At 49.9% G+C, this 10,094-nt stretch overlaps 1 protein-coding gene across 7 annotated transcripts in view; it reads left to right on the top strand.

The window, feature by feature from the left end:
• Positions 1–10,094, top strand: part of Wdr25 (WD repeat domain 25) — a 132,966-nt gene that overhangs the window by 40,016 nt on the left and 82,856 nt on the right.

The following is a 10,094-nucleotide window of genomic DNA, read 5'->3' on the forward strand; positions in this document are numbered from 1 at the left end:
TCACATTGAGTGGGGTGAGAGTCAGTAATTTGCAGGCCTCTGTTAAAAGCAGTCCCCTTAGGCGTTCCTCCTTGTATGTAGTAGGAGAGTTCCTATGCTGGGCCCCTCACAGTGAACAGGTGGGTCTTAGCATGGGCCCCCTGTGGACCCATTTGTGTTGCTGAATTGTTCTCCTACATGTTTGTTCCCTGACACCCACCGGTGTACTGACAGTTCCTTGCTGTCACACCCCCTCCAGTTCTTGCTGTTTGGATTTTGAGTTTTTCCCCTCCCGTGGGTGTGGGATCAGATCTTGTTGTTTTATTTGCCTGCCCGCTGGTGAGGCTGAACTCTGGGGGCCTTGTGGGGATGGCTTTGTGTTCCCTCCCAGCTGGCTGCTCTGAAGAAGACAGGAACGTCAAAGTGCTATTTTTTGGCTTATGATGTCAATCTTTCAAGGGAGAAGTGCTGAGTTTCCCACAGAGTTTATTGCAACTACTGCGAAGATCTTGGAGTTACTATTTGCATGACTCATTTATGAAACAAATGATCCCAGGAACTGCAGGCTGCATTCGTAATGCCACAGATTTTCATATAATCTCTCACCTCTCTGTAATTTGCACAATTTAAAAATGCCCCGAAGCTTGCTGTCTCTTTGTCTGCAGCACCGTTCTGAGTACATTATCCATAATAATGGAAGTAAGAAGTGCTTGCCAATATGTTTCCTAGTTCTCACTGTCTTTGTGGACTTCAAAAGTTTTTTTTTTCACATAAAGATGAAATGGGTTTATTAAAAATGCTGAATAAATATGTAGACTGTAGTTGTGGCCATCGCCCAGAGAAGGAGAGAGAAAAAAGCATCATGAGGCAGGAGGGGGAGTGAAGAGGCCCAGCAAAGATGTATGAGACTAGCCGTGTCTCGGCTCAGTCAGCCTCCTGACTCCAGGCCCCTTCTGGGAAGCTTGCAAGTGGGCGGAAAAGTTTTTTTTTTAAAGTTTTAGTTTTTATTTTATTTGGTGTATGTGTGTCTGGTGTGTGTGTGTGTGTGTGTGTGTGTGTGTGTGTGTGTGTGGTATGTGTGTGTGTGTGGTGTGTGTGTGTGTGTGTGTGTGGTATGTGTGTGTGTGTGGTGTGTGTGTGGTGTATGTGTAGTGTGTGTGTGTATGTGTGTGTTGTGTGTGTGTATGGTGTGTGTGTATGGTGTGTGTGTGTTGTGTGTGTGTGTTGTGTGTGTGTGGTGTGTGTGTATGTGTGTGGTGTGTGTGTGGTGTGTGTGTAGTGTGTGTGTGTATGTGTGTTGTGTGTGTGTATGGTGTGTGTATGGTGTGTGTGTGTTGTGTGTGTATGTGTGTGTGTGAGTGTGTGTGTGTTGTGTGTGTATGTGTGTGCATGGTGTGTGTGTTGTGTGTGTGTTGTGTGTATGTGTGTGTGTTGTGTGTGTATGTGTGTGTGCGTGTGTGTGTTGTGTGTGTATGGTGTGTGTGTATGGTGTGTGTGTGTTGTGTGTGTGTATGTGTGTGTATGGTGTGTGTGTTGTGTGTGTTGTGTGTGTGTGTGTGTGTGTGTGTGTGTGTGTGTGTGGTGTGCCCTAATGGTCAGTGTTAGGTGTCTTCTACTGTTGTCTTCTACCTTGCTTTCAAGACAGTTATCTTGCTGAACCTAGACTCCCTATTTTGTCTAGATGTGCTGGTCAGTGAGCCCCTGGAATCTGCCTGTCTCTCCCTTCCTGCAGCACTGGGATTGCAGTTATGTGTGCATATCCCCCCTGCTTTTTTAGGGGTGGTGGGGACATGAACTCAGGTTTCCATGCTTGTGTGGCAAGCTCCTGGCTCATGAAGCCACCTTCCAGTCCCTCTGTGGACATTTAATGACTTCTGGTCTTGTGGTGATGGTCTATGTAAAGCCTGTGGAGGTGATGGTCTATGTAAAGCCTGTGGAGGTGATGGTCTATGTAAAGCCTGTGGAGGTGATGGTCTATGTAAAGCCTGTGGAGGTGATGGTCTATGTAAAGCCTGTGGAGGTGATGGTCTATGTAAAGCCTGTGGAGGTGATGGTCTATGTAAAGCCTGTGGAGGTGATGGTCTATGTAAAGCCTGTGGAGGTGATGGTCTATGTAAAGCCTGTGGAGGAAGCGGGAAGCCAGGGGCCCTGCTTGGGCTTCCTTGTGGACTGCACAGTACGTTTTCAGTTACCTTTAAAAGACACTGTGAGGTCACATACAGGGATGAATGAAGCCTGTCGTGTGTGTGTGTGTGTGTGTGTGTGTGTGTGTGTGTGTGTGTGTGTGTGAGTGTGTGTGTGTGTGCGTGTGTGTGAGCGTGTGTGTGTGTGTGCGCGCACACGTGCGTGCGTGTGTTTACAGGAATCCACTTTGACCCTAATAATAGGGAGTGCTTTGTTATTATAATCATCATCTGATCTATGAACTTCTCTCAGAAACATCTGGAAAATTGCTGTATTTGACTAGGAGTTCTTTGGTAAATTTCTAAGCTAGCCTTGAAAAGTGAGGTTTGGGCTACTTTAAACTCCAGTTTGTGGCTCACTGGAGAACATTACCTGCCCTGCTTCCCCCTAAGGAAGGGGTGCTGGGATCCTCCGGCACTGGAACCTGGAGCCTGGCTGTGGATGTGAGGCACACGGGGGCAGAGCCACAGCTTCATAGCATTCAGAAGTGCCCTGCTGTACCTGTGGTGCAAGCCACTGTGAGCTATGTGTGCTAAACTGTCCGTCCTAGGTTGTTTGGATACAGTGTGTCCTGTGAACATGGTAGCCTTATCCAGAGTTAGTGAGAGAGCACAGGTTTCTGCAGGATTGCAGATGGAGGCCTGGGAAGCTGAGAACAGTGTTTGCTGCCAGGTGTGTAACCAGCCATCTCAGGGGCTCTCCTTGCTCAGAGTGCGTATAAACCAGGAGCTCCTTTCTTCTTGCTTTTTAAAAGTGATTATTTTGAGAAAGAGCCTCTGTTATTTATCCCTGGCTGTCCTGGAACTCACCCTGTAGACCAGGCTGGCTTCACTCACAGGATCCGCTTGCCTCTGCCTCTTGAGTGCTGGGATAAAGGTGTGTGCCACCACACCCGGCCTCATTTCCTGTTGTCTTAAGGAAGAAGGCTTTGGGGTCTGAACATCCCTCCATGGATCCACAAGGGTGTCCTGGACATGTCAGGTCAGTTTCCCAGGTTGTCATGGTTACTGCTTCTGAATTCAGGTACACACACTGTGTCACCCTCTAGGCAGCCAGGTTGCAAAACCTTGGAGTTTTCACACCGTATTCTTGGTACCAGCAAGGGGCCAGGTCTTTCTTCTGTTTCTGAGTTAGATTGCTCACAGCCCAGCAGTTCCATATTCAGACTCCTTCTGCCCCTTGCTTTTATTAAGCCCCAGGCCCTATTGGCATGTTGAGACTCTGCAGGGCCTGACCTTACTGTTGGAGATTTGCTCACTGACCCTAGGACACCTTCATGGGGCCTTCTAAGCCAAAGACCCCAACTTGCTGGAGAGTTCCAGGAGCCAGGACATAGCCATTTTCTCAGTGCCTTGGGCCTGGATACCCGACACTGGGTTCTGGGTCCGTCTTCCTGGCCTAATAATGTCTTGGTTTTCTAGTCAGTGAGATCCAGGCTCAGCTGTCACTAGGAGACCCAGGCGAGGATGCGAGGATGCGAGGATGCACTGCACCGGCTTTGCCACATGCCCTCTCATAGCATATGAGTTTGACCACCCTGTCACACTGACAGGGCAGCTGAGGCTTGGCAAGTCTACATTGCCCCCAGCACTCTTAGCCTATGATCTTATCACCTGGCCAGTGGCTGTTAGTCATGTCCTGTGCTCTCTGAAGAGCCTGGTCTGTCTTCACTCACATCTGTGGACCCGACCCTCTGCTTTCAGGCAGGCCGGAGTGAGTACAGCAGCGCTAGACCAACACCTCACTGCTTCTATCTTGCCCAGGCAGCCAAACAATTCTATAGCAGCCATGCTTGGGCGTGTGGCCTCACAGCCCACAGGGCTCAGGTGCTCCTGGGTTCTTGGAGGCTTTAGTATGCGCGTCCTGTCTTCTCTTCACAGGTCTGAGCAACAACTGTCCTAGCACCTAGCGTGGAGAGGCATGTAGCAGGTGTTGGGTGTAGCTGCAGGGTGACTACACACAGAGGAAGCAGCAAGACCTACATCTGTTAGTTTCCAGAGCCTTTGCACCTCTCTCCACTGATGACAAAAGAAGTTTGACAGGGGCAGGTTCTCAGGCCATAGCCTGCTTGTGTATTTCACGTAAACGTCCATGGCAGCCCAGCTCTCCCACGCACAAAACCCATTAGGCAGTGCTGTCACAGGCGGATGATGGCGGGCAAGGTCTCACATTGACGCAGACTCAGCCGGCTGATTTTGAAGGCCCTGTCACGATTTTGTTTTGAAGGAGTTCTCGAAAATGACAGGCTTCATTTCAAGGGTCTTTGTTAATCTAATAGTGTCCCTGGCTGAAATTTGTGGGCTGTTTTTCAGAGCTCTTGTGAGCTAGGGACAGAATGAAGACAATTTCAGCCTCATTCCAGGCATAGAATATGCAGGCAGAGACGTGATCTGGGAAGCTGGCTGTCCGTGTGAGCTGGACAGGTGGGTAGGGTTAGACCCCAGGCCCTCTGCAGGCTCCTTCTGGGCATTTCTACCACAGATCAGATTTATAAATCAGATTTATGCAAGCACAAAATGGTGTAAGGCTGTCCTCTGCAGTGCCATAGTGAATGTGCACCCAGAGCCCCCAGCTGGGGACTTAAGACATTAACAGAAATCTGTCTCAGTTTTTCTCTGTGAACCTAAGCTAGAGTTAATTTTTTTCTGACTTACTAAATTGTGATTTAAGGCACAAATTAAGCAAAACTGTCAGTCAGTGTAGGAAAGATGATGGACCCATGTTGGGTTGTGTTCAGAGGGTTGTTGTTTTATGCGGTTACAACTTACTTTGTTTCTTTTCTTCTGGGTTTTCAGAAATCAAACTGAGAATGGGCTTCCAACTCAGAAGGGTATTGGTTATTTTTTCCTGAATGACATTGCCCTTCCAGAGAGCAGTGGGCATCTATCTGACAAGAAGTTATAAATCTGTGTTCCGGATTCCCTGAAGAAAGGGTGCATCTCCCCTAGCCAGCACCTGCTGAATGCTTTCCTGCCCTCTGCTCCTCAGGTCCCACAGCCTCTGCCATCCAGAGCCAAGACCCAGTTTAACTCATGTTGTTCCCTGGAAAGTAGCCCTCTGTCTTTATTTACTGGACTAGGCATTGTGCCCCCTGGCTATGTTGTCTGCTCTGCTGTCATTTACCCAAACCCTAGGGGACTCTGTACCTATCACCTACTCTGGTGGCTTCTCCCTTTAGAGTTCCCCTCAGCCTCCAGAACAGAGCCCTGACTCCTCAGTATGTCTTCTGAGCTCCCTAGGGCCTTTTCTTATTTACCCTTCCTGGGATTTGAACTCAGGACCTCTGGGAGAGTAGTCTGTGCTCTTAACCACTGAGCCATCTCTCCAACCCTGTTCCTCACCCTTCCTGATTCTCCTCTCAGCTTTCTGCCATGCTCATGTCTCTCTCTCTTTTTCTCTGTCTCTGTCTCTCTCTCAATGTCTTTTTCTGTCTCTCATACACACACACACACCACACACACACATACACACACACACACACACACACAAACACCACACACCATACCCACACCATACACACCCACCACACCCCACCCCACACCACACACATCATACACACACCACATACGCACACATACAAACACCTCACACACACCCCCACATACACCACACACACACACACACACACACCATACACATACACCATACATACACACACACCACATATACCATACCACACATACACACATACACACACACACCACACACCATACCACACACACACACCCCTACCACACACACCATACACACATACCACACACCATACCCACACCATACAAACCCACCACACACACACCCCTACCACACACATCATACACACACACCACACACATATACCATACATTCACACACACCACATATACCATACCACACATACACACATACACACACACCACACACCATACCACACACACACCCCTACCACACACACCATACACACATACCACACACCATACCCACACCATACAAACCCACCACACACACACCCCTACCACACACACCATACACATACACACACACACCTCCCCACACACATACATCATACAAACACAACATACACACACACCACACACACACACACACCATACACATACACACACACCTCCCCACACACATACATCATACATACACACACCACACACACACACACACCATACACATACACACACACCTCCCCACACACATACATCATACAAACACACCATACACACACACCATACACACACACACACCTCCCCACACACATACATCATACCATACACACACCATACACACACCACACACACACACACACACACACCATACACACACACACACACCTCCCCACACACATACATCATACCATACACACACCATACACACACACCACACACACACACACACACACACACACCATACACATACCATATACACACATACACACCACACACATACACCATACACACACATACACAGCACCCCCCCCCCCCCCCCCCACACACACACATGGAATTTGCCATGTAGACTGGGCTGGCCTCTGCCTCCTCTAGAGACTTGTGTCACAAGCCTTTACTTACTTACTTTTTTCAAAAGATAGAATTTCATGTTCCTTTGACTGGTGTCCAGTATACAGTGTTACCCAGACTGACCTTAACCTCCTAATCCTTCTGCCCTCACCTCCAAGTACTGGGATTGCAGATAAGTAGTATCATGCCAGGCTCTATGTGTCTTTCCGTTCATGACCTGCCTGCCTTCCTGTCTTCCCAACTGCCTGTCCTTCCTTACCCCTCCAAGGTGCACACCGCCCCTGATTCCCCAGGCCCCACCCAGTGCCTCCCTGCTGCTGTGTTTCCTCTGCCCTGAAGGTCCTTGAAGGTCCTAGCACTTAGGCGCCACCTGGGCCATTTTATTCACCACTCTAACCCTGTGATCACAGCAGGTGGCACAAGTTTGGAGTGTTGTGAATACTGCAAGAAGGAGCTGTCTCTGCTGCCCCTGCAGGTTAACTGTGGCAGTCCAGACTTGAGCTGGGGATGTTGGGGAGGGGAGAGTATACTCCGGGGTTCCAGGTCTCATTTTCTTGAGTAGATGTATCCTGTCACTTAGCATCCTTCCTGGACCATGGGAAACTAGTCAAGGTCAAAGTGCAAGTTCAGGGTGTCTAGACCAGTGCTGCTGTAAGAGAGAGAGCTGGCTGGAGTGCTGGGCTGGACGAGGCTGGTGTCTGGCTGTGTTCATGGACACCCTAACCTCCATGTACACAAGGAACCTAGAGGCAAGCTGGAATGATCCTTCTGCACCCACAGTGCTGGCCCAGTCTCTCTGCCAGGAAGGCAGCTGGTGCCGCTCTCCCTGCCATTCTGAACCTGATGGTTCTCTGGAGGGTCGGAGGTTTTCTTGAGAAGACCCAGTGTTCTTCCTTTGTTCCCCTGGTTCCCCTGTCAGGAAGGGGCCACTGTTCTGGGAACATTCCCTGAGGTCACTTTCCCTTCAGGAAGCATCTGTCACATGCTCTAACCAGTGTTGAAGCCACCGGTGCCTGTGAGCAAAGTGTTAAGGAGGCTATGTCACCTTGTCCTCAGGTCACCCCCCCCCCCCAAAGCCCCCTCTACATAGTGCAGGAGCCACAGAGCATGTGCAGCAAGGCAGACCAGAGTACGGCCGAGCACCAGCACTGGAGAGTGCAGGCAGGCAGCTTGGCCTCTCTGGACCTCAGCTTCTCCTCTGAGTGTTGAATGCTCCACCCTGTGCTGCTCAGTCAGAGGTCTCAGTGGGACTGTCACCTGCTGCCTCTTCAGATCCTCAGTTCATCCCTCTGCTGCTCAGGAGACTCCGTGGGGCTTCCTGGCTGAGGCTACTGTGGCCTGGTGCTTCTTCTTGGGAGGTGTCCTCCCCACAGCTGCCCCTGTGAGGAGCCATTGCTCTCTCTCTCTGTCAGGTAGAGGTGTTTTAAAATCTGAGATGTTTCTTTCCAAAGTACTGTATCTCCACTTTTATTCTTCGAATAGAACTTTAATTCAGTTGCACATTCATATTTAAAATCTCATAGGAATTAATTTCATGAAATCGAGTTGTTTTCCTTCCTACCTCTCACAAAGCAGTGTCGCCAAGCTTCCTTTGGTGTCTTTGGCGTCGGCGTCACCATTATCCCCCGGGCCGCTCTGACTCATCTAATGCACTTTTCTCCAGCAATCGTGTCAGCCTCGCTTCCCATCAACCTTCTCAGATCCTGCCCTTGGTGAATCAGAGTGTGCCGCTGCCACTGGGAACTTTCTGCCTCGCCTCAGGCACTCGTTTGTGAAACTTTGAGATGGCTCATACCCTGAGTTTTGGTCACGGCTGTAGAGCAGGACCTGCTGTGTGTCTCGGTGACCCTGTGCTCCTCAGAGGGCACTTTATCCCCGTCTCCAGGGCCTTCCTGTCTTATCACGGGCTCCTCCGTTCTTGGGGATGAAAAGGGATGCAGCAGAGGCCACAGGTCTCTTGTGCTCCCACCTCTGTGGGGTAAACAGACTCCTCTAAGGTAGGTGTACATACCAAAGGGAAAGACAGGAAAAGGAGTAGTTTCTCAGGTCTCAGGGGCATCACAAGGCTTCAGAAACTCCCCTGTCCCTCTTAGGTAGACATAGCTCTTCTGGAAATACTTGTAAACCAGGCTCCAGTGGCATAAGTAACCCTTCGTGTACACAGCTTTTGAGTCTCGGGAAGCCAGGGATTCACCATGTGTATTTGGAGACTGACAGTGTAAGATCCCGGTGCTAGCAGGGCTATCCTCAGGAGGGCCTCTCTTTTGTTGTATGAAACTGCAGGATCACTGCATGCTCACAGGGACTTTGCATTATGTGCGTGCGTGCACATGAGCTATGGGCAGGGGCATCACTTCACATACTCTATCAAATGGTTGTTCTTCTGAGGATATGAACCCTGAGAGATCAGGGCCCCGCCACATCACTTAATTACATCCTTAGAAGCTTATCTCCAATGCAGCCATATTGGACTCTGGTGTAGGAATTCGGGAAAGATATGACCCTAAGCATACCCGGATATTGCCTGGTCCTCGGCAGGTCTCAGTGAGTTTGTGTTGTGACTGAGTCTGAAAGATTGCAAATGAGATAAAACTGGTCTCAGAGGTGCTACCTAGTTCCCCAAGTCCCAGGAGCCCTTGAGGCAGGTGGCCTCCTATCCTGAGCCTGCCTGAGCTTTGCCTGCTGACTCCGAGGAGTATACCAGATGAGGCTAGGGATAAGACCTACTGGTTGGAGCCTCCACTCTCTGACACTCCTCCACCCCTGTGGCTTCTGAAACAGAATTGTAACCTTTGACTCAGATGAGACTCAGCTCAGGTCCTCCGTGTGTATGTTCATAGCAATGTTTGTCTTGCCCTTTCTCTAGTCAGTGCACCGATTTCTAGAGCTGGCTGTCTATATTCCCAGTCCTCAGCAGGCTGAAGCAGGGGGATTACTACAAGTTTGAGCACAGCTTTGGCTGCATAATGCATTCTAGTCTGTCTTGGGCTATAGCGTGAGTCTGTCTTGCGAGAGCTGGGGATCTAGCACAGTGGTGGAATGTCTGCAGAAGGCTCAAGGCCTGGTTCTGTCTCTGCAAAACAAATGTAGAAACAGTGTCTGTGTGGTACACTGATTGCTGACCCACTGAGTGCTGATTCAATTAGAGCAGATGCTGTGCACAATGGCTGTGTACTAAGCCTCACAGCTTATACAAGGAGTGCTGCTGCCATTACAGAGGACACTGAAGCACAGAAGGGAAGGGTGGCTTGCCCTGGGTGACTCAGGGAGGGACCGGTCTCCTGCTGAGTAGGGGGGCCTATGGTGAGTAGTCCCAGGAAGTGGGCTATGCTAGGCGAGCCTGCATAGAGCAAGGTTGCCCCTTGGTCCCTGACTTGATGAATGTATCTTCTGGGATGTCTAGCTGGGGCCTTGAGGGGTGCTTAC

This window comes from Rattus norvegicus, chromosome 6 (genome assembly GCF_021556685.1).
Source record: "Rattus norvegicus strain SHRSP/BbbUtx chromosome 6, alternate assembly SHRSP_T2T, whole genome shotgun sequence".
In the NCBI taxonomy this organism is placed as follows: domain Eukaryota; kingdom Metazoa; phylum Chordata; class Mammalia; order Rodentia; family Muridae; genus Rattus; species Rattus norvegicus.